The 26,472-nt window shown below is 37.3% G+C and overlaps 1 protein-coding gene across 1 annotated transcript in view; it reads left to right on the forward strand.

Annotated features, from left to right (window-relative positions):
* LOC127451194 (cytoplasmic phosphatidylinositol transfer protein 1-like) overlaps window positions 1-26,472 on the forward strand; it is a 125,115-nt gene that overhangs the window by 36,130 nt on the left and 62,513 nt on the right. The window lies entirely within an intron of this gene.

Below are 26,472 nucleotides of genomic sequence, written 5' to 3' on the forward strand. Positions count from 1 at the left end.
CCAGGTGGCACCAGTCTGCATTTAGTGGCTGCATTTAGTGCCGGCAGAACTCTCTGCTGTGGGACGTCACTTTGATGGGGGCAGAGTGTTAGATGCACAGACTCAGTCAGTGGGCCACGTGTGCATTGAGGTCTGGAATGCACAACTGTAATTGGCAAGACTACCAGTTTAGATGATGTTTGAAAAACCAGTTATCAGCTGTAGGGCTGGGAGTCGAGGCCGTACGACGTTTGGGACGTCAAAACGAGAATAGGTAAATTCCTTGTGATTCTCATCCCTAATCAACCTACCAGAGAGGTTTGAGTTCTCTGGTGTATTTTGGAAGAAACTGAACATAGCTATACATTCAGCACACGTTCTCTCATTCATGCTCTTTGGGGGTTTCTATCAAAGTGCCCTCATCCACCTATACTGACCTTTCAGAATCACACACTCTGCTTTCCCCTTTTTATCCGTCCTCTGTTTCTCTCTCACCTTCTCTCTCATCCATTTAATAAGCCAGTTTTTATGATAATGAATCAAATTAGCCTCTCAGAGCAGGTCTATACACTATACAATTAATGGACTGAATGCATCATATATGGGTGTCAGATTTGTATCACACATTTAGCCCACACGGGTTGAACATAATTGGACAAAACTGAAACTATACTAAAATACATTTTCATGAGTACAAAAATAACAAACATAAGGACAACAAATTAGCTTTAGTTTTTATTGCACAGTATATTATAAAGTACAATTTGAATGTTAAACCTTTACAAACTGCCTTCATTAAACATGAAAATGCCACTAGATAGCGATGATGTTAGATGGCCCTGAGTATTAAATGATATCAGTTGACTTATTACCATTGGCAGCCTTAAAATACTAAAATTAAAATAAAACACTGAATTAATTTACTGAAAAAGGATAAATATACTAAAAAACTAAACTGAAACTAGAAAGTATTTAATTTGCTTCAAATGATATTGCTGCATCACTGCCTTGCATTTCCTTAAAAAAACTCTGATCTTGATTGTCATGATTGACTTCATAATTTATTCCATATTTCTGCATTTTTTGCCTTTGCATTTAATCTACTTGAGTTCTCTTATGTCTCTAATATATTTTACGGCATATTTGCCTCTCTTTTTTTATAATGAACTTTACAGATCTTGTTTTTCTTTGCCAAATATTAAAAACATTAATACTATTGTGGTGACTTGCAGTGCAGTCTGTGTGGATTTGTATTAGAGGTAGACAGATAAATCTGTTTTACCGATTAATCGGTGTCGATAGTTGCTTTTTGCAAAATTATGTGCCGATAGTTGAACAGTAAACAGCATATGGGATTTTATTCATTTTAGACTCTCTTTCTGTGCCTGCCATAGTAAGAAAATAATAAGATTTTTTTTTTTTTTTAATAATGTTCTATAAATCTATTTTAAAAAATATCGTCCATTTAATCAGTTATCTGCCTTTCCCACCACCATAGTTATCGGTTGATCTCTAATTTGTTTGCAAAAAACGTGGTGGTTTCTCCACAGAATTATGTAATCATAATTGCTGTGCTATCGTCAACAGTTGTTAACAGCTGTACTGTCGTTAAGAGTAAAGTATGTAATAATGGGTCAGAGTGAAGATGGGTTTTGTGTTTAGATCTCGTCACATTTCATTTGTATCATGCAGGGTTTGAGCAAATGTGTAACACAAGTAGATATACATGGAAATAAGCTACACTGCCTGGCTAAAAAAAAAAAAAGTTGCATACTCCTAATATTTTGTTGGACTGCCTTTAGCTTTGATTACAGCACACATTCGTCGTGGCATTGTTTTGACAACCTTATGCAATGTCACAACATTTATTTCCATCCAGAGATGCATTCATTTTTGGCCGAGACACGCAGTCATATTTTTAAAATCAATGCCAAAATTTCACAATTTCTGCCAGGGTATGCAAACTTTTGAGCACAACTGTATCTTGTTTTAAGGATTTTTAGACAATTTTAAATGGAAAACAAGACAAAAACACTTGATAATAGGATTTTTTGCATTGAATTTCTTTACTGAATTAAACTTAAAAGTATGTTGTTCCCTTTAATTCAGTGAATGTAATTTAGAGGTATTTTTAAAAGATGATTTTGTCCTCTATTGTTAATAAGCACGTTTAATTCAACCTTTTAAGTCTCGTTAAAATGTAATCTTCAATGTAGTAGTAGTAGTAGTAGCAATAATAATAATAATAATAATAATAATAATTTATATTTGAACAATATGTCACAATCAAGAGTTTCATCACTGCTTTCATTACCTGTGATGCTTTACTGTGCAGCACTGTATTTGACCTAAAAAGAAAAGAAAAAAAGACCAAACTCCAGTGTTGTGTTTTGGAATGTTCTTGTTTGATTAAAATTCTATGAATTAATTTTATTAGACAGTTGTTGTTGTTGTTGTCGTTGTTTTTATTAAAACCGGAGCTAGTACGGCATCATAGCGTGTTATTGCCACGTAAGTTGGTAAGTGACAAGCGACAGCAGCGTTGTAATAAATATGCATGTGTCTAACGTCTGGCAGAATGTTAATGTTCTGGATTAAAAGTGAGAATAATCCATCTGCAGTGCTGTATTGTGTTGAACTCTTATTCTGATGAGTTTGATTGAGGCAGGACAGATGACAGCGCATGTTGGTCAATCGCGTTTCAGACCCACCCACATGTGCAAATCAAATATTCAAGCTGTATATTCATATTATATCCATGAGCAATAAACATGATAAATTAGCTAATTCTTTGCTTTTTTTTTTTTTTTTTAACAAAACGAATAATCCAAAAAACAAGCAGTTTTTTTTGTTTTTGCCTATTTCTTTTGAAATGAAAAAACTAAATTCAAAGCATAATTGTTTTGTTTTTTCATTTCAAAACAAAAAATGAATGAACGCAACGTACACGGACCCTATCAGTAATGACAACAACAGATGCTTGCTTTTTCACTTATGTTCACAGTGCCACATGAAAGTAAGAAGCTTTACAATCAAAGCAAAAAGCACTGTTTTGGGTTGTTTTGGATTGTTTTGGATTTGCTTAATTTTTCACCAAAGTCATTTCTAATAATCAAAGTTAATGAACACAACTGCAGTATCAAGGGAAGTAATTGACAGTTATGGTTTTTGTCAATCGTACAGCCCTAGTTGAAATGTTTATACATTATTGTTAAAATAAATTTAATTATGGAGAAAATAAATGGGATTTTTATTTCCAGAACCCTACTGTTACGCTCTTGGGATGCTACATAGGGTACACTGCAGTTATGCTATCCTGTTGGAGTTAGCGGAGTATTTTGGAGGCACTTCTTCAGAGCAGGGGTTGTAAAAGTACATTAGGTGAACTCTCCCTGCTCATATGCATGGCTCGGTTCACTGAGTTGTGTGATTGAATAAGGTTATGAACCATAGAAAATGGTTGAGGGTAATCCATTCCTCAGAATGCCTGCCTTGATGAATTCGGGCTAACGGGGATATGAGGTTCAAATGTGAAGCTAAGCAAACCCTCTGGTGTTCCTGTGTGTAATTTCAAGTATCACGGCTTTTAAAACCGTGAGAATTAATGCTGATTAAGAAATAATCAACGTGGCCATGGGGCAACCTGCTTCACATAAAATAAAATGTCTTTTTGCAAAACAGATAGTTCTGAATATAAATTCTGATTGGATGAACCACGTTTTAAGCTGTTTTAAAATGTCTGTAAACGCACCTTTCATATTAATGCGGCAAGTTGGAAGCTACTTTCAACTTCAAAGCAACTTAAAACAGTCTGTAGTTATGTTAATGTACTAATATTACTTGACGGAATAATAGTTTATTCTCTTCATCGTTAATAATAAAATGTAACTGTTTAAACTTGGCTGTCTTTTATCATATTGCTGTGGATGCCATGTGATACAGTGAGTTTATCAGGGGTAAGAGGTTTACCTAATACAGACTTATCATACTATGAATTCATTCTACTGCAGAAATCGGTCTGTGCTTCCTGAAATTCGAGTCACTGCCCCCAGTGGCCAAGGCTGGAAGTGTTGTTAAACGTATTGGTATGTGAGTTCAAGTTTCTTGTGAAATTTCCACTGAGTGGTGCCAAAAGTGTGTTATATTTGTTGTCAAATTATTTTAACAGTCAACAGGAATGCATATTTTACTATTCATACCCCCTAAACCCAACCGTCAGTGGAGTAAAAATGTCATTTTAGAGCAAAAATGCTAATTCCTGAATTACTCTCACCGTTTTTCATGAAAACGCGGTTGCTTCTTGTTTCCATGTAACATAACCCTTGTTTCGGAGGTTGCATCAGTAGCGCTGGAGGGAAAGCAAAAATAAAACAAAAATGTCTAATGGGAGATGGTGTTTTGTTAGTTATTCGGCAGTATGGGTTGAATTTCAGATGAACTTTTGGAAGCTACATATCGATTTCTATTGTGATCGTGTTGCCTAACTGTGTTCCTACCTGTGGTAAAATCACAGAAACAGCCTATTTAGGCTTATTGTGTCTTCATTTCATGTGAGTGTACATAATTTTAAACTTTTATCAAAAGTACTGCTCAATTTTTTTAGGTTTAAAATGTACTGCAATTAGAAAACAATGACTTTTAGTGCACATTTAAGAGTTCATAATTCAAACAATCATGTTTGCACTCTCCTCTTAGGGATAACAGAACTGGTGGTCTCATATGGACTTCTATTCTTGGAATTTTGAGAGGTCTATTCTCAAGCCTATTAAAGGTGTGAGAGTGTAGGACCTTCCTAAGTGCTCCTGACTGAGGGATTCTAAAGGGAGCGCTATGATGAATATACACTTCCTATCCCTGTCTGAGCTCAGAGCAGACAGAAAATAGCAGATCTTCAGAGATGTGTGAAACAATAATCCTTCAGACACAGAGAATTACCAACTCTAGTTTGTCTTCTGTTGATTTCTCTCTGTAACATCCACTTTTTTTGTTTTTGTTGTTGTTGTCTGTGAGCCGCCCTTTAATTACAGGGAATTCTACTTGTCTTACATTTGATAGTTGTAGTTTTGTTATAATTTCTGTAATTGCACAAAAATATTGTTCTAAAATTGCACAAAAGTAACTTTTTAGTTCATGTATGGTGCTAGCAACACCAAGGTTATTGGTTCGATTTCCAGGGAGCTCACATACTGAAAGAATACCTTCAATATACTTTAAGTGGCTTTGGATATGTTTTCCAGATGCATAAATGTAAATATCAGCAAGTTAATGGTAAGTCTGGGTGGTATATGACATATGTAATGTAAAAGGGTACAGTAGAAGTGTGTCTGTAGATATACTGCTAAATCATTTATAAAGCGGTAAATATTTTGCCGCAGTTATCAGTTGTCCAGACCATTTTACGTTATTTAGCCAAAAGGGCATAAAGAAACATGACGAAATGTGAAAATAGAGAGCAAGATGTGTCCCCAACAAGTTAAGACGAGGAAGAATCTGTTGTTAAGAGGTGTTGTTAGGCACAACAAGAAGCAGAGTTTAGTTGTTTACAGTTGCCAAGCAAAGGCACGACTTGAAGCATTAATGCAGGATTTAAGATGTGCACATATCGGCTATTTCATGCTGGCTTCAAATGTGGCTCTTCCCATCAGAATTTAGTGTCGCAACTAATATTATGAAATGGATAGTTTTCTTTTGATTTTTAACTCGTGTTGCATAATGTGAAGCTGTGTTTGCACTGATGCCAAACTCTTCATTTATTACCTTTTTGATTGCATCCATCAAATTCCAAACAAAAATAATAATAATCAAATGTCATAAAGTACCTTTCATTGAATTCGTTGAATTCACTAGATTAAAAAGGCACCACATGCTTAATAAATACAGTATATAGGTATATCTATTTTTTTTCTTTGAATTACCAGCAAAAATAAATTTTTGATTTGTGTTGTCACGATACCAAAATCTCAGTAGTCTGTAACATCCCACCAGGATTTCGAGGCACTGTTTCTTTATTATTGCTGCTCAAAATGACTGAATTTGCTGCAGCTTTAAAAAAAAAATTGCAATGCAATTTGCAGCGTTTTTTTTGGCCTGTTTTGCAGTGAAAACTTACAAATAATCATATTGTACTTGTGTAATTTGTGTCAATGACGGTATAAGTGCAATAACCTGTATATGTTTTTGCATAATAACCTGAATATGTAGTTATCAAGAAAAAAAATAATAAATGCACACAAAGAGTCTATACATTTAAGAGGTGAAACCTGTGATTCAATATTATTTAAAATTTTCTGCCTCAGACAATGCAAGTAAACTTTGGTAAGGTTAAAATAGTAGACCTAAAATTAAACTGTAAACTAAAACCACAAATGAGGATTCAATGATTAGGCCTGTTGCCATTATTACTTCACCTGACCACGACCATTTCATCTAACAATGATTATTTGAGAACTGCGATTTTGTGCTTTTTAAATTTCTTATCACATTTGATCATGTGATGATTAAACTAGGGATGGGTATTTCGAGTAATTTTGTAGTCGGGCACTCTAACATCAACAAAAAACGAGTAATCGATTACTTGAAATTTTTAATTCGGGTTTAACCTTAACCTTTAAAGCACTATGCATAAACAAGATCTAGTGCTGTCAGTCGATTAATTTTTTTTTTAAATATGCGATTAATCACAATTTTTCACAGATAATCACAATTAATCACAGATTTTGAAAGTGCTGAAATTTTACTCTAAATATACTACTTTTCCTGTCAAAGTGCATTTATTTCCTTTTTAGGAAAGAAAACAAAACAATATGTAACAATATAATGCTTTATTTACATTTTCCAAACAAAGCTTTCCACAGTATAAAGATAGAAATGCACTAAAATAGCACCAATTCAAGTAACATTAAACGTTTCCCAAAGTCTAAGTGGGAAGTTGACTAATTGAAAGAACTAGTCCCCACATAGGTTGCATATTCATTGCTATTGGCATTAAATCTCTTAAACTCTCACAATATTTATCAGCTGGCAGACTGTGGCTATCCGCTTTATTACAGCAATCGTGAAGCTGCGTTCATGATTCGTGTCACCATCAATCGGCGCGATGATCTCCACATAAAAAGCATTGCATACAACATCTCATTCTGCGTTTTCATGATAGTTAAGACTTGACTTTGCGCCTTACAGATGCTGCAAAGTACATGCTTTCTGTCACAAATCCCATCTGGGCTTGTTTTGTACATACATATAGCATTAAGAGCTCCTGTCCCATCTTTGTTGTGTGTGTTTTTGGTGTGTGCATCAGTGTAATGACTCTGGGCGGACACATCGCAAAGGTTCCGCCCTAGTCCCACCAGTGTTTTTGCTAGTTTATGCTGTATTAATGGTAAATGCGTTAATTGTGATTAAACTAAAAATTAAAGCATTAAACTTATTTTTATTTATTTTTATACACATTAATTTTGACAGCTCTACAAAAAAACATTTGCATCACACATAGAAACATACATTTGAGTCTTCAGAAGTGATACAGTCATCTCAAAGGATGACAGAATTTTCTTTTTGGATGAACTATTCCTTTAACCATGTCATGCATCCACAGTGTCAATCAATGCATTGAGTTTTTATAGCAAGATTTAGTTTAGATAAGCAGTTTAATTGTTGCCCATGGCAGGTAAAGGCACAAAAAAATCAAATTGCAATATTTGAGTATTCTTTTTTCACTAGTTGAATATGTAAAGCTGAATGAGTACTCGATTAATTGATTACTCATGCACATTCCTAGATTTAAAGCTAGCTGTGATGGACACGTGCCATCTACAGTCTCGCGAAAGTTTAAACAAGGATTTTTATAGTAAACACAACAGGATCCCCCCTCGAGTGTCTTGGCTCTGTATGGGATGTCATCATTTAAGACAAAAATACGGTACGTCATGTCTAATACAGGACAATTGGCAACCTTATGTGGAGATGATAGCATAGCGACAGTACATTTGAATAGGCCTATGTTTTGACTGCATCAAGCTTTCACAGCATTTGTTTTACCGCTGTTAAACATGCAGAAACGCAATTGGATTACCTCGATTTACGTATTATGCTAAATGATTTTTTGAAATTATACAAAATGCTAACTACTGTGGAAAGTGGTTGAATTTGCACTAATTCTTGCAATCGCAAAATTGCAAAATCCTGGAGGGACTGTGTAACAATACCAGATAAATTTCATGATTATTAAAACCAATTTTGATACCACTGCAAAAATATGTAATATACTATTGAACACATTCCTTTATCCTTTTTAAAAAGTGAAATATTAATTGAAATAATCAAATAAAATAATGTCATGTTTCCTTTAAGTGTTTCTCAATTACGTAAACATTGCTTTTAAGTTTTTTGGAGTAATTACTCAGTTAAGCAGTTCAGGGCTGAAACGATTAGTTGACATTATCGATAACGTCAACAAGGGAAAAATTGTCGACAACATTTTTTGTTGTCTAATAGTCGTTTGATCTAATTTAACGCAACATATCTCATGTTGCGTTAAATGAGATCAAACGACTATTAGACAACTTACAATTTTGTTGACAATTTTTTTTATTGTCGACTTTGTCCACATATGAAACTCTAATGATGAGGCACGAGAGGAGCACTTCAGCTCGAGTGCCTGATAGAAGAGAGGAAGAAAACACAGCTTACAATCAAGTAGCTCTCCAAACTTTCTAAACAGCTTAAGGTGACGTAGATAGCAAATTATGAGAAAATTCTACAAAATGCGAAATAAGTAAATGTAGAATCAGTGTCGTTGTGAAATAAAGCGGATGAGTCGCATCAAGTGACCCAATCTAAGGGGGAGAGATTAAATCTTTTCCTGGCGGATGCACTCTTTCTTGCGGAGACGTTTGGCCCTCGCACGAGCTTGTTGCAACATCAGATGGTAACGTGATGGCTCACGACGTATTGAATCGTAATAAACTTGATGCATATATTTTGTAACATACCTGTGGGTTTTTGTGCCACCTGTTTGCAATCATTTAACTATGTTTACATTATAACAGCGTCTGATGACCATTTTGACCATGAAATGCATTTAACCGTTCAGTGTGCGGGTATCAAATTTAGTCGGTACTTGGTACTACAGAAACACTGGTATCATTAAATCTTTTTTTTATTTGTTACCAAAGTACCGGTAATTTTGACATGCCCAGTTGTGAGAGATACCTGTACCATGATACATATTTTCTCCATCATATAAGATTTTGGTCATACCCAGCAACTCCTAGTCAAAGGTAGTCCAAGTGTCTCCATGAAAGAAAGTAATTCAAAAACACTAATTTTTCATTTTATTCGCATGTAAGCAATGAACCCACATAAAGCAGTGGAGTACGGCAAAATGATGTCAGTGTGAGTGGTGTTTTCCACAAAGAGTAAAAGTCAATGAATTCGATCGGATGTTTTAAAATAAACATGTTCCCCTCTGGGTGGTGGGTTAATACAAATGCGTCAGGCGCGCATGCTGTTTGCTGTCTGAGTAAATGACTTCATTAAATTCTGTATTCGGGGCCACTGAGAGCAGAGGGCTCCTCGATCTCTGAACCGCAACCAAAACATCATCAAAATGCATGTCTGCTGCAGCGGTGCTCCCTGCTTCTGCGGGGTTTTCACACTTATAGAAACAGAAAGAGAGATACAGATCACAGCAGAGCCTAAGGCTTAGAACAAGTACATGAACACAGTACTTCGATTTCACGCGTATTTACGTTTCGAAATGTATCGGATGCGTTCTCTGCATTGCAGCAAGGAGGATATTATGTTTAGGACTATACCTAGGTAGCGCACATACATCTTCAAGATGTCTGTTTTAGATCTTTTCATCTGGAAAGCATCCCAATCTAATTAACATCTGCTAAACATCTTAAATCTGATTTACAAACATTCTAAATCATAAGCATAGTCTTATTGACATCTGAGAGGAAACGTCTTACAGGCATATTGCAGATGAGCAAACAAACTAAAAAATATGTCTTCCAGATGTAAACACACACATTGGATATAAATTGAATATAACTTTGCACCAACATGGTCTTATCACACTTGTACTCACGTGTTGTTTAAAGGAATACTTAAGGTTTAGTACAAGTTGAACTAAATTGACAGCATTTGTAGTATAATGTTGATTATCACAGAAAATAGTTTCGACATGACCCTCGTTCCATGATTTTTTTTTAGGCAAAACTGCAGTTTTACAAAAGTAAGGCACTTACAATGGATGTGAATGGGCCAGTCCATAAACAATAAAATACACACTTTTTCAAAAGTATAACCACAAGACAAAAACATTATATATGTTAACATGATTTGCTTTTTTTTAATAAACAAGGGACAAGTCAAATTATTTTCTGTGGTAATCAACATCATGCCAAAAATTCTGTCAACTGAGCTTCAATTGTATTGAACATGAAATATTCTAATATTATAACTGGTCAATCCTCCTGTGGCAGCAATAACTTCAACCAAGCGTTTCCGGTAGCTGTGGATTAGACCTGTACAATGTTCAGAAGACATTTTGGACCACTTTTCCTTACAGAACTGCTTCAGCTCAGCCATATTCTTCGGATGTCTGGTGTGAACGGCTCTCTTGAGGCCATTCCACAGCGTCTCTATTGGGTTAAGATCTGGGCTCTGAATGGGCCACTCCAAAAGATGGATTTTATTTTTTGAAGCCATCCTGTAGTGGATTTACTTTGATGTTTAGGGTCATTGTCTTACTGCATCACTCAACTTCTAATGAGCTTTAGATGGCGCACAGCCACCCTGACATTATCCTGTAGGATATCTTGTTAAACTTGGGAGTTAATTTTCCCCCTCAATTATGGCAAGCGTTCCAGGCTCCAAAGCAGCCCTAAATCATGATGCTTCCTCCACTGTACATCACCGTTGGGATAATGTTTTCATGTTTGTATGCAGTGCCCTTTATGTGCCATACATAATGCTGTGTGTTCTTCTCAAACAATTCAACCTTAGTTTCATCAGTCCACAAAACATTTTCCCAGTAGCGTTGTGGAGTGTCAAGGTGGTCTTTGGCAAACTTCAGGTGGGCAGCAATATTTTTGTTGGAAAGCAGTGGCTTCCTGCATGGTGTCCGGCCATGGACAGCATGCCCATGTAATGTTTTCCATATAGTAGACTCATGAACAGAGATGTTAACCAGTTCCAATGATTCATTAAGTCTTTAGCTATCTCTCTAGGGTTCTTTTTTACCTCATTGAGCATTCTGCGGTGTGCCCTTTGAGTCATCTTGACTGGACGGCCACTTCTAGGGAGAGCAGCCACAGTACTAAATTGTCTCCATTTACAGAAAATGTGTCTAACTGTGGACAGATGAATGTCTAAGCTCTTCGAGATAACTTTTTGTAACCCTTTTCAGCTTTAAGCAAAGCAACAATTCTTGGGTCTTCTGAGATCTCTTTTTTTTGCGAGGCATGGTCCATGTCAGCAGATGCTTCTTGTGAATAGCGAACTCGAAAGTTTTGAGTGCTTTTTATAAGTCAAAGTAGCTCTAACCCACACCTCCAATCTCGTTTCATTAATTGGATGCCAGGTTTGCCATCTCCTGACTCTAATTAGCTTTTGTTGATGTCATTAGCCTAGGGGTTCACATACTTTTTCCAACCTACACTGTGAATGTTTGAATTATTTATTCAATATGTACAAGAACAATACAATCATTTGTGTGTTATTAGATAAAATTCTTATAATAAAATAATGTGTTCATTATTGTAACTTGGATGAAGATATTTATACATAAATGCAGGTAATTCCTAAGGGTTCACATACTTTTTCTTGCCACTGTAACATTTTTAAACAGCAGATTATAAGTAATGTGAAAAATAACACATCGGGGTTAATGGCACAGACATTTTAAGGTAACTCTATCGCCCTTTGAGTTTTGAGGTTTGTTACTGTCACAATATTGCAAGAATGCATATTATGTACAGCGGGACCGCGCACTTCCAGAGTTGACCAAGCATTTGTGTCTATTTTTGTGTAGTTGTGTAAAGTATGTGTCTGATCTTGGAGAGTACAAGGTTTCTAATGTAACAAACTACTGTCTGCTTCCTGTGAGTCTGTAATTTACAACTTCTTGTATGTTCATTGAATATTCATAAATGTAAGTCAAAGAAAGAATAAGACATTGGCTCTGCTGTTTCCCTTTCCCCTGTCACTCTCATTCATTTCCTGCAGTGTGTGCACAAACACACCACCTCAGCCCCCTCTATATCACTGTGATAAGTGAGAATGAGAAATCGTCTTTCAATTACACACACTGCAGACAACTGCAGCAATTCACCTGCTCCCATAGTTCCCATACAGTGCATCCGGAAAGTAGCGCTTCACTTTTTCCACATTTTGTTGTTACAGCCTTTTTCCAAAATGGATTAAATTCATTATTTTCCTCAAAATTCTACAAACAATACCCCATAATGACAACGTGAAAGAAGTTTGTTTGAAATCTTTGCAAATTTATTAAAAATAAAAAACAAAATAAATCACATGTACATAAGTATTCACAACCTTTGCCATGACACTCAAAATTGAGCTCAGGTGCATCCTGTTTCCACTGATCATCCTTGAGATGTTTCTACAACTTGATTGGAGTCCACCTGTGGTAAATTCAGTTGATTGGACATGATTTGGAAAGGCACAAACCTGTCTATATAAGGTCCCACAGTTAACAGTGCATGTCAGAGCACAAACCAAGCCATGAAGTCCAAGGAATTGTCTGTAGACCTCTGAGACAGGATTGTATCGAGGCACAGATCTGGGGAAGAGTACAGAAAAATGTCTGCAGCATTGAAGGTCCCAATGGAAGAAGTTTAGAACCACCATGACTCTTCCTAGAGCTGGCCGCCTGGCCAAACTGAGCGATCGAGGGAGAAGTCAGGGAGGTGACCAAGAACCCGATGGTCACTCTGACAGAGCTCCAGCGTTTCTCTGGAAGGTTCTCCTCTCTCCACAGAAGAACAACCATCTCTGCAGCACTCCACCAATCAGGCCAGTATGGTAGAGTGGCCAGACAGAAGCCACTCCTCAGTAAAAGGCACATGACAGCCCGCCTGGAGTTTGCCAAAAGGCACCTGAAGGACTCTCAGACCATGAGAAACAAAGATTGAACTCTTTGTCCTGAATGGCAAGCGTCATGTCTGGAGGAAACCAGGCACCACTCATCACCTGGCCAATACCATCCCTACAGTGAAGCATGGTGGTGGCAGCATCATGCTGTGGGGATGTTTTTCAGCGGCAGGAACTGGGAGACTAGATCGAGGGAAAGATGAATGCAGCAATGTACAGAGACATCCTTGATGAAAACCTGCTCCAGAGCGCTCTGGACCTCAGACTGGGGTGAAGGTTCATCTTCCAACAGGACAACGATCCTAAGCACACAGCCAAGATAACAAAGGAGTGGCTACGGGACAACTCTGTGAATGTCCTTGAGTGGCCCAGCCAGAGCCCAGACTTGAACCCGATTGAACATCTCTGGAGAGATCTGAAAATGGCTGTTCACCGACGCTCCCCATCCAACCTGATGGAGCTTGAGAGGTCCTGCAAAGAAGAATGGGAGAAACTGCTCAAAAATAGGTGTGCCAAGCTTGTAGCATCATACTCAAAAAGACTTGAGGCTGTAATTGGTGCCAAAGGTGCTTCAACAAAGTATTGAACAAAGGCTGTGAATACTTATGTACATGTGATATTTTTTTTTATTTATTTATTTTTTTTATTTAATATATTTGCAAAGATTTCAAACAAACTTCTTTCACGTTGTCTTTATGGGGTATTGTTTGTAGAATTTTGAGGAAAATAATGAATTTAATCCATTTTGGAATAAGGCTGTAACATAAAATGTGGAAAAAGTGAAGCGCTGTGAATACTTTCCGGATGCACTGTACATCTGTTGGCATGTGAGCAGAGAAAGATGGAGTGAATCAGAGAGCGCAGTCATTACATTTCCACTTGGACTAGTGCATGAGGAAGTGCTCATGTATGCTGATGACTTTTCTGGTGGGAGTGCATTCTCGTAGAGTCAGGTACACACATTGGGCCTTATTCTTGAAACATGAGCAGAACAAATTGTGTAAATGCATTCTTGCGTAAATTGTCCCATTGAATAGAATGGGACAATTTACACAGGAATAGATTTACTATGGATTTACACACAAAATTGTTCTGCTTGTGTTTCATGAATAAGGCCAATTATGTGTAATAGAAAAGTCTAGAGAGAAATCATCGGACAGTTGTGCCATTTTAGCATTAATATTTCCAATAAATCAATAAAATGATGATGCCAGGAACTGTGTTGATCATGTCAGCAGTAATTAATCAAATAATGATCAAACAATAGAAAAGCATTATAGTAGTGCACATATCTAAACAATTGCACTTTTAGCCTTTTCAAAAACTGACCCTGGTGTCTGGATCACAGTAGTGTTGCTGTACAGTCCCAGTAAAGTATGCTAGAATGTGGTAGTCTGCTGCACCCTCGACACCTTGCTATTCGGAACCAGCCTGCAAGATGGTGAATTGTGCCGTGCAAATTGCATTGTTTAGTGAATCAGTTTCTAAACTTTCTAACTAACAAACTACTCTGTCAATGTCATATTCATATGAAGTGAATTCCCACTATGTGTTCTGATGTCTGCAGTGCGTATCATGACCATTAGCATGTGTCCTCTCAGCTTGCATGATAAAGACACCACGGTCTGTCTACATGGCCTCCAGTCAGTGTGAGGCTGTTGCTATGTATGGTTGGCATGCAACAAGCTATCAGTTGCGATATATTGTGGAATATACAGGATTGTAGATGCAGTCCTCTTTAATATTCATCTTATTCAAAGTATGTGCAAAGCCAATATTTCCAGACATCCTTTTCTCTCCCTGCTGGTTTTTCTAAATACCACACAGAAAAATATCCCAACTGCCTTTCAGACATATATGTCTCTGTGACAGCCCAAAGCTATGTAAACTGTAATGAAGAATCTGATAGTGGGACACTACTGTTTTGCCAATCAGCTTTTTGGAACCTTCAGACTAAGTGTTGATGATTTGCTTTGTCCTATAGAAATACTGTGATCATGAAACACCATGAAATGATGTATGTGAGAAGCATGCATGCTGTTACTTGTGTCAATGTGTTCGAACCACAGTTCCTCTACCTCTTTCCCTCAGCATGTGCACTTTCATTAACACTTTACTTGCGTCATATTCATGTGCGAACAATCTCGAATATGTCTCATGCGACACTCGCACCCCCCAGCCAGCCACACACGTGTACACACACATACACATACACGCACTGTGTTCTCATCTGACACTCTATTGACCTGTGTTATATGCTGCGATAGTGCTGAGACTGCAGTGTATCTGCCAGTGATGGATGAGGTGGAGTTAACAGCAGTCCCTGTGCACAAACGCTGCAATCATTTACATGACCTACAGTCACTCCACTCTCACTTGGAAAAGGGGATCTTGCAGGGGTCTCTTCCCTCTCGCCTCCTTTCCTCTATCCAGGTTTTAACTGGGATTTTGGAGGTAAGGGATCCCTAAAATCAGGCAAGATATGACATGATATCAAACCCCCATTAACCTCCCTCAAAAATTATAACAACCTATGTCACAACACTTGCGTCACATCAGTGCAGGTTAGAATGTCTTTATTACAGTTCGATTGAAAGCGTGTAATGTTGTAGTTCATAATAAAGTAACCAGCCAAATAGGAATGTACAAACTAATCGTATTGTATGATATGACGCTCTCAATTGGATGTGTGTATGTATCGTTCGATACATAAATACATATCTGGTAGTGCTAATAGGGCTACTGCTTAAGAAGCATTTAAAACCGATGAGCAATGAAACAGATTGAGAGTGGCATCCACCAGGTCCTCTAAATTAAGTAGATTGAAGCGTTACAGCTTGCTGAATTTGCAAAACAACAGTGTCATGTCCCAAAACAGCTACTTCAATCATGTTTTTTCATTTATGCAGACATCACTGTGCAAATCATTGGAGCTCACAAAAAAAAAAAAAAAAAAAAAAAAAAACGCTAGGCAAAAGCACAGCAGCAGAAATTTAGCCTCATTGCTGCATTTAACAGACAGCCTCTCCCAGCGTTTTTGGCTGTCAACTGGGCTGAGAAACTAAATTTGAATTTTTACCTTAAACATGACCAAATTTCAAAGTAAATTTGAATTTTAAGGTCACCAGATTTTTTTAATTGATGTTGTATCCTTAGTCCACAAGAGGGTGCAATGAATACTTATAAACCATAGTGTTACATTATTGCAAAGAACATTCCTGGCTGGTAAAAAAAAAAAGTGCATTTGATTTAAACCAAAGTGCATAAAATAAAATAAAAAGATTTAGCCAGTTCATATACTTGAGTGTTAAGTAAAAAGTAAAATGAGGGTGGAAAAAAAGCTTCAATAGACAGTTCTCTGTTAACCTGGTGTTGCACTAGTGCCACGGTATTACCCCAGACTCAAGCTTCATAATAACAGTGATACCACAGTGTTTTTCATTCACTACAGTTCTATGTACGGTAGCAAAATTCCCAGATAGTAGTGGTATTTGGTGGTGAAGCGGTTCAGACTATAAGCCCAGAGGTTGTTTAAACAGATGGAGCTCAACAGAATGGAACAGAACACGTGGATTTTGAGATGCATATTTCCAAATGTAACTTTTTTTTTTTTTTTTTATTTAACTTTCCTGACAAAGCATTTTGAAAACCTTTTGTTTAATCTGAGAAATGCTGATAAGAGAGCAAGACGCAACTGTCAAAGACCTCCACCAAAAAGGGGTCATTCACAACGAATGCTTTTGTGTCCATTGTGTTTTTCAATTGTTTTCTGTGTAAACATATGCTAGACTAACATCTTTAATCAATTCATTGTAAATCCAGCGTCTTTTATCTTAAATTCAACAAATATTAACATTTTGAATTTTAATTTCACCATCTTAGTGCGTTTACATGCACGGCAATACGCGAATAACTATCAAAAACCAGCTTATTCAAAGAACCGACAGAATAAGAAATTCACATTTGCATAGGACGTATTATTTTCTGGTATTTGTTAAAACATAAATGAGTATAATCAGAACACTTGCACGCATTGAATAAGCTGGTAAGAACGCCGTGGAAATTGTTACATGCAACACGAAATCTGGAAAATGGACAAAAATCTACATGTGTCGATCTGTTTTTTCTTAAATCGCTAAATAATATTGGCATATTGTAAAGCCAGAGGAGGATGGGCTCCCCAAGCTGAATCTGGTTCATCTCAAGGTTCACCTTTGGTTTGCTCACTGGGGGCTTTAAGACATTAAGGTATGATTTTCCATAAAGCTGCTTTGAAAAAATGTGTATTGTAAAAAGTGCTGTACAAATAAAAAAAAAAGACTTAAATGTAGACAAACTAATTTTTCTCAAGAAAAGCATGAACCTTTAGTTTTTCTTTTGACAAATCTGTTGAGAAATGCATTAATGTTGTTCAAGTTACTTTATTATATAGCTCCGCTTTTTGCTGCCAATGTCAGACACTTGTCACATTTAAGATTTAAAATACATTTAATTTGTTGAATCCTTCAATGAGTGTAAGTGAAACATTTGTGGGCACTCTTTTTTTTTATCGTATCTTGAGGCTACTGTATTGTATCATATCTTATCTCGAAATCGGTGTATCATTACATACTAGCCTACAAATTTATGTTCATGATTAAATTAGTTTAATTGGACACATGTAGATTCGCAGTGAAGTGCCTTAACGAGTGCAGTTCTATTTAGTGTTTTGACGTTTTTCCTACTGAAACAGGAAGTGAGGGTGGAACATGTCAAACGACTCGTTCCTTTTTATATAAATAGCCAATAGACTTTAGTTTACAGCCACACACATCACTTTCCACCGTGCTGCTCATGCCAGATCCGGTTACTGAGGAAACTGAGAAGTGATCTACCAGCAGGGTTGGGGAGTAACGGAATACATGTAACGGGATTACATATTTAAAATACAAAATATAAGTAACTGTATTCCACTACAGTTACAATTTAAATCATTGGTAATTAGAATACAGTTACATTAAAAAAGTATTTTGATTACTGAAGAGATTACTTTGCATTTTATTGTCATTTGTTTCATTTAATATTTAGTTCTTTCAGATGGAAAACATTTATACATATAAATGATGTGATCCAAAGTGCATTTGAACAGCGGTGAAACACTTTCTTATGATGTGTTACATTCATACGATCAGACAGAGAAGTACGTTTGAAGTAAGTTTGGAGCACAAGAAATAGAAATAAACCTTGTGTAAATTGTCAGCTTTACGCTAAGATGAAATGCTATTTCTAGCCATTTTACATGCACATGTTACCAGGCACGATCATATTTTTTTATCAAGACAATTCACATTGGATCATAATTTCTTTTTTTCTAGTAAGACCTTTGATATTAGGGCAAAAATCATCAATTTGATTGATCTTGTTTTAGAAACAACACTGCATAAGATATTTAGGTTTTTCAGAGAATGTATTTTTAACATGTGTATTTTGTCTTACTGTACTGGCAGAGTTTTTATAGTCAAAACAAGTGAAAAAATCTACCAGTGCTGAAGAAGTAATCCAAAGTATCTAGAATACATTACTGACCTTGAGTAATCTAACGGAATACGTTACAAATTACATTTTACAGCATGTATTCTGTAATCTGTAGTGGAATACATTTCAAAAGTAACTCTCCCAACCCTGTCTACCGGCCCAATTTTCCACTGAGTTGAGAACCGAACAGTGATCTAACTGACAGCATTAATACATAAACAGTCCACAAATGCACACAGCACATTGCTTATGTTTTTACATTTTGCTTACGACGAGGCCAGTGCTGTTGTGCAAATCCAGTGCAGCTGAATGAGAAACAAGCGAGTAAAAGATCACAATATTTCAACATTTTAAATCACAATTAATATGAACATTTAATATGAAGAATAAAGAACACTTAGGCTATGTTCAGACTGCAGGCAAATCAGATTTTTTTCTCAAATCAGATCTTTTCAGGCAGACTATTAATTGCAAGTGATCAAATCAGATTTGCGTGTTCAGACACAACAAACCTATCTGCATGGGTTGCTTTGGTAACGACGTAGGTAACCCACGTGACGATGCTTTCAAAACAGATGCGGGAAAAATGGAGGTGCATCAACTCGCTCTCCAAATAAGCACCCTGTCTAGTCGCGGTGTAGAACCAGGAGACTGGTAAATATTGTGATGTTCCGTGCAGCAGTCACGGCCGGCTTATGAATAATTCCGGCATTTCCGTCACCGATTTTTGAAGTCATCGTTGTGTGTCGCGTTAAGAGTTATGAAATTTGATAAATTACAAGGTTAAATTTTAAAAAGATATGCATGGATGAAGTAAGACAAGTAATATGCATTAAAAAACAAATAGTGTCCATTTTGATTTCATGGCGATTTTATCAACAATAGGCGCGTTCACTCATGCAGCCTTTTCCAGAAAATAACCTACATTTTCCAGTTTAGAGGTCATGTGTGAACAAGACCTTTTTGAAAATACTGGTCCCACATCCCACGTTTTTCTCTTCCACCCTGTCACCACAGGTGCTAATGCAGAATTGCAGGAACAACACATTGCTTACCCCAGGCTCACAGCAGCACTATCAGTCACACACACACACATACATACACACACAGGATGCTGTTTCATAAATACTGTCCCTGTCGCTTCCTCTGTCAAACTCCACCACTGGGCTTGAGTGTGATCTAATCAACAGGAAATCCGAAACAATGGCTGCTGTCGGATGATTTTTAGTTTATTTTTTTTAATTCAGAACGCTTTGGTCTAACGGCACTGTTTTAAGTGGTTGTCAGTCCTTGAAGCCGTCTGCTTTTACACTCTGTAGAGAAAATAATTCTTGGAATAAATGAGGTGAAATCTCAGTTGTCAATATAAATGTTAATATAAAATCAAAATCAACCCAATTTTGTTTCTTAGGAATATTTTACCTAAATATTCTGTTATCATTTTCTCACCCTTATGTTGTTCCAAACCAGTATGACATTTTCACTAAGTGGAACACAAAAGGTGAATTTTTGAATAAAATGGTGCTCTCTTTTCACATAATGAAGGTGAAAGGGGTCTGTCAAGCTCCAAAATGACAACAAAACATACCATAAAAGTACTATAAATGTGATTCATATGACTCATGCACTGTTTTTCAAGTCTTCTGAAGTCATAGTTCATTTAGATCGCTACCACTTTGTTTGCATAACTGAACAGACTTCTGATCTAAAAATAGTTAAATATGGTGTGCCACAAGGTTTGGTCTTAGGCCCTTTGTTGTTCTCCTTGTACATGCTCCCTTTAGGGGATAGTATTAGGAAGCATGGTATTATTTCCTGCTTCTAAATTCTGATCAAACTGAAGTTCTAATCAATTAAAACCTCTTTTCTGATGGTTCAAATGCTATATCATACAATAGCTTTGTCTGAGAAACACACCAGGATTTTAATTACTATTTGCTGTAGGGATGTTCACGAGTAATCGATTAATCGAGTACTCGTTCAGCTTTAAATATTCGATTAGTAAAAACACTACTCCGATACTGCATTTTCATTTTGGTTTTTGTGCCTTTGCCTGCCGTGAACAAAATTAAAACTACTTCTCTCACCTAAATCTTGCCGTTAGTTCTTTCAAAAAGACAAATCTGCCATTATTTAAAGTGTTTGTATCGCTTCAGAAGACTTGGAATGTATGTTTCTGTGTGAGTGCAAATGTTGTTGTTTTTTAATCTAGATCTTGTTGTATATGCATTGTGCTAAGTTTTACATAAGAATTTTTTTTCAAATGTTTAAAGTTGAACTTAAATTTCAAATAATCGATTACTCGAGTGCTCAACTACAAAATTACTCTAAATACTCATCCCTAATTTGCTGAAATAACTCAAAATAGCACTCAAATTAAAAATGGCACCATTTATGTCAAAAACATTTGGAAACGAGACACCATTTGCCGTCATTGGTGTTGGTGCACCTTTTTTGTAGTCCATACGATTTATAGTCCCTTTCAGCGTTTCAGCAGGGGGGTTGATTTATCAGTGAATAATAATTTCAGCCTATTTAGCAAACAGTTTTGGAACAAAATGAGGGTGAGCAAACGATGACAGAATTTTTTGTCTGAACAGTTCCTTTATTACACGTTCCTTGTCTTGCACAATTCTTGCGGTTCATGTTAATCTACAGCCAAATAGCTATTCAGCCCTTGTTTAGGCTAAAGATGTTGGTAATGCAGCCTTGCATAAAATGTGCCAATAGTTAACACAGAAAGTTAATTGTAACTTTAATTATAATGTTAATATAATAAAGGTTACACCAATAACTGCAAATAACAATAGATTTGAAAAAGAAGTGTTAGAATACATCAGGATGTTCTCATGTTGGAATTTGACCTTTGACTTTCAACGTTCCAGTCAAAATTTCCCCTCAAAATTGGGTGCTGGCTGTACCGTGTAAGTACAAGTAATGATTCGGTACCATAGTTTACTGTATATCAAAGTACCATGGTACAATCTGATTATTCTGATACCTTAATTGTAGATTGGTTCCACCAAATTGCTCAATAACTTTGTTTTAATGTGCACCTCGTGTGCTGCACGTACCTTGTGTGGGTTGATAAGAGACTATTTTGTTCTGATCAAGCTTTCTAGAAGAACAGAGCACAGTAGCTGTTAAATTAGCCCCTTCATCTGATGCAGCCTTTTTAGTACTGCTAAATCAACAGTTCAGGTCTCTATGGGTAGTTAAGTGTGCAGCCTGGGTATAAAATCAAAGTGTTCTCCTCTGAAAGGAGAGTGACGTTATCACCCAGCAATGGCACCAGTAAACAAAGTCTTTGTTCAATGTGCTCTAATACTAGAGCCTGGGTTTTTAGTGGAAAGGCTGTCATTTTCAACTGAATTTAAGCATTGATCCAATCTTAAAGGAATAGTTTACCAGCCCCATCTTCTATTGTTGGGCTAACAAGTAGTCCTGCCTCAAAATCATGCAATTGGTTGAGCCAGAAGTCGACATGACAGACTGCACAAAAAATCGAGAAATGTTTTTAAAGTGCCACAGTAACTGTATTTATACTTTTCAGGAAGTCAACCTGCGATGATTCCTTATAGTTGTTTCTGTGCATTAAACAGGAATATGAGCCTGTATTAAAATATTGAAACTGGGACAGAAAATGTCATTTCTGTCCTCTTCTTTTTGATAGATGCACAAAGGTCGAAAAGATAAATATGTTGTGAACAAAGGAGTTACCACTCTGTAAGACAAATCTTGTTATAATGCCCAGCCGGGTTGATTGAAGTTGTTGCCATCAAGTTGACAGTTTCTTTCCTGTTCTCCATGGGCACAAAATCCCTGAAGCTTTCTAATTGGCAGTGAATGGGCAGAACAGAAATGTGGCACGTTGCTGCTCGTGTTTTAATGATTTAGTGGCATCTGTGGAGTATTGTGTAGATAATGGCTGCACAGTCATCTGTTACCATTGCTCGCCCACTCTCTCAAAAGCCTGTTGCCCGAGATACTGTCGTTTACTTTATCTTCTCAAACAGTGTTTACTTGGCAATACCACATCCAGAATGGGTTTAAAGCATTTAACAAGTGTTTTTAATCAAGTGGCTCTCCATTTTGTGAGAGTGTGTGCAAACTCTTCTTTGAAATGTTGAAAATGTATCAGCTTAACCAGGGGCCATATTATACACTTTTGATAAAATCATTTCATAACCATTTTCCACCTTCTCCAAGAAACTTCTGTTGCAATATTTTCAAAACAGTTGTAGTTTAGTTTTACATTACCCCTTTTCCACCCTCTCTCTGACCCCAGGCCAGAAAAATACTCTATGCAAGTATGCAAACACAGACTCAAATACTTGGCCAGTGCATTGCAAATGCTTGGTCCCATTGCACATTCTTAAGTTACTGTGGTGGTAGTCTTGGCCTCAGATTTAAGGTTATTATATATGAATATTTGAATATAGTATGTATAAACCATATATTATATAGAATATAATATGTGGTATTTGAATAATTTTTGTTTTATTTCCAATTTCCAATTATTTAATTTAGTTATTTTGCAATTTTGTGGAATACAGTTTAAAAAAAAGACTGTAATGGTACTGAGAATCATCATTGAAAACAATGGAATTGCATGTTACATTAATTGAGAATTTGGGATAAAATGTGCTAAAATGTAATGTTGCAATTCAAAATATCTCAGTGGTCCTAAATGTATGCTGCTTTATTTTATGCAGCATTTCATTTTTTTCTTTCTCAATTTTCTACTATTACTATTGCTCATAGTGTTTGGTATTTGAACTTAGGCTGTTTTCTGTGATTAATCATGATTAATCGTAGTACATTAAAATAAACATTAAAATATAATCATAAATATATTTAATTTGTCTCAAAGTATTTGCAAGAAATTGGTTAGTCATGATTTATTTTAAGTAGTTAATTATGTACATTTTAAATATTAATTTTGTTGCAGTTAGAGTTAATTGGATACATTTTGACAGGAATAAATCTTTGACAAAAGTATATGTTTACATGTCAGAAAATAAGTAGATATGCTGTAATTAAAAATTGAGCTAAATCTTCTGCCATTTTCCATTGTACTTTTTTAATAATATGATCAAATGGTCAGGTTAAATTTTATATTAATCTTTTCTGGCAAGATAAACTTAAGTGTGCATTGCCAGTGCATTATTAGATAATATACATACAGATATAAAACATATTGAATGCTCTAAACTTATTTTCTCTGCTGACTGTTCAGTCCAGCCTGGTCTCATGAAATTTACATGAGCATTGCAACGTTTTTGCAAAATGTCTCGGTTACGTATGTAACCTCGATTGCCTGAGATGATGGGAACGAGACATTGCATAAGCTCGCCGCACTATGAACTCAGGATTTTTTTAGGTGCAAGCGATGCGCTCTTTATCCCTCAGTTCTGAGGAATTTTTGGGCACCTGCTTTTATACCGGACAGCTTCATGCCCAAAAGGGTGGGGGTTAAACACCATAGTCAATCCTGGCGTTATTGTAGAAAGGTTTCAACTAGGTCGTGTAGAAGGACGCTCCCCGTAGAATCAGCTTAGTGATGCAATGTCAAGTGTACTTCATCTCAGGGAACCAGGTTACATACGTAACCAAGACGTTCCTTTACAATTCAGTACATTTGACAGTGCGTCACTAAGCTGATGCTATGGGGAACAGATTCCCATCACACCGCACTACACGATATAACAGAGGAAACATGATGCCAGTGAATGGCCCTCATGGTGAGCCAGGAGGGAAACACTCAGAATATATATATGAACTATGGTCATATAGTATGAAATGACCCCTTCACGAACTCAGTCGGGAAGGACGTTTTTATAATGAAAGTGTTTGTGATTTTGGGAGATACAATGGCCTGAATGCAGGCACTTGTGTAAAATGACAGGGAGCCCGTACTTGAAAAGAGGGGCATAAATGTATGTTTGGCCAACAAAACAGCAAGCACTCTAGACAGAGAGGACTTGTGATCAGAGAGATGTCACATCTAGGTTGTATAACCTAACGATTGTGTTTTGAGAAGACCATCCTGCTGCAAAACATATGTTTTGTAAGGACACGCCATATGTCCATGCCAGTGAAGCAGCCATGCCTCTAGTTGAATGTGCTTTAACACCAATTGGGCAATTTACACCCTGCAACTCCTAAGCCAGGGTGATTGCATCAACGATCCAGTGAGAAAGTCTTTGCTTGGAGACGGACATTCCTTTCGTTCGTCCTCCATAGCACATAAAGAGCTGGTCAAATAGTCTGAACTGGCGAGTGCACTCAATGTATGTATGTAGTGCTCGCACAGGGCATAACAAATGCAAGGACTGTTCCTTATCCTAATTAAATGGAGAAGGGAAAAGGCTTGGAGGTGAACCACTGCACTCTGAAGGGCATGGTTAGAACCTTCGGTACATAGCCTTTTCTGAGTTTGACAGTGGCTTTGGAAAAGATCCGGACCAAACTCCAGACATGAATTGTCGAATGACAGTGCTTGCAAATCATTGACCCATTTTACTGAGGCCTGAGCCAGCAGTAATGTGATCTTAATAGAAAGCACACTCAATTCAACAGAGTCCAGAGGCTCGAAGGGGGGCCCGTGAGCGCTTTTAGGACCAAAGCTAGGTCCCAAGTCGGAACTGTATCCGGGCGAGGAGGATTCAGCCGCCTTGCTCCCCTAAGGAACTTTATGATTAAATCATGTTTGCCTATAGAGGTACCGGCTTCTAGTACATGATATACAGATATAGTCGCCACATAAACTTTGAGCATTGACGGAGTGAGCCCTGCGTCCAGTCGCTCTTGAAGAAATGTGAGAATTTCAGGTATGGAGCAGTTCACTGGGTCTTTGCCGTGTGAAAAGCTCCAATTAGTGAACACATTCCATTTTAGTGCATAAAGTTGTCTTGTAGATGGCACTTTACATTTACATTTAGCTGATGCTTTTATCCAAAGCGACTTACAGTGCCCTGATTACAGGGACAATCCCCCTGGAGCAACCTTGAGTTAAGTGCCTTGCTCAAGGACACAATGGTGGTGGCTGTGGGGATTGAACCAACAACCTTCCACTTACCAGTTCAGTGCTTTAGTCCACTACACCACCACCACTCACTTAGACTGTTAAATGGTGTTCAGAACCGTCTGAGTCAGTTCTGTTACTTTTAGCGTGCCCCGTTCAGGGGCCATACATGCAGGTACCACAGCTTGGGGTGGGGATGCCAGATTGTGCCCTGCGCTTGAGAGGAGAACCCTCCTCAGCGGCATTTCCCATGGAGGGCCGTCCAAAATCTCTATAATTTTTGGAAACCAGGACTGTTAGGTCACTTCGGCACAACCAATAGAATCGCTTCCTTGTCCTCTCTGACTTTGTATATGACAAAGTGAAGGAGGCACACCGGGTGAAATGTGTATTTGCATTTCGCATGCCATTTGTGAGCCATTGCTTCCACTGCTAGTGGAGATTGAGATTTGGAGTACCAGAGGAGACAGTGGATATCTCCGCTTTGCCGAATACTTCCCAAATCCTCAGGACAGTCTGAGGATGAAGTCTCCATTCGCCTAGCATCGCCCCTTGGCATGACAATAGGTCTGCACCCTAATTCAGACGGCCTGGGACTTATGTCGCTCACAGGGAGAGGAGATGAGGTTCACTTCACAGGAGGTGGTGACGTGTCAGTCTCATCATTGGTAGGGAACGAATTCCGCCTTGGTGGTTTATGTATGCCACAACTGTCGTGTTGTCTGAATGAATTAGAACATGATAATTCGCTATTTTGAACTGAAAAGCCTTCAAGGCTAGGAAAACAGCTGACAGCTTCAGGCGGTTGATGTGCCACGCTCTCTTGGCAT

The sequence above is a fragment of the Myxocyprinus asiaticus genome, chromosome 14 (genome assembly GCF_019703515.2).
Source record: "Myxocyprinus asiaticus isolate MX2 ecotype Aquarium Trade chromosome 14, UBuf_Myxa_2, whole genome shotgun sequence".
NCBI classification, from domain to species: Eukaryota; Metazoa; Chordata; class Actinopteri; order Cypriniformes; family Catostomidae; genus Myxocyprinus; species Myxocyprinus asiaticus.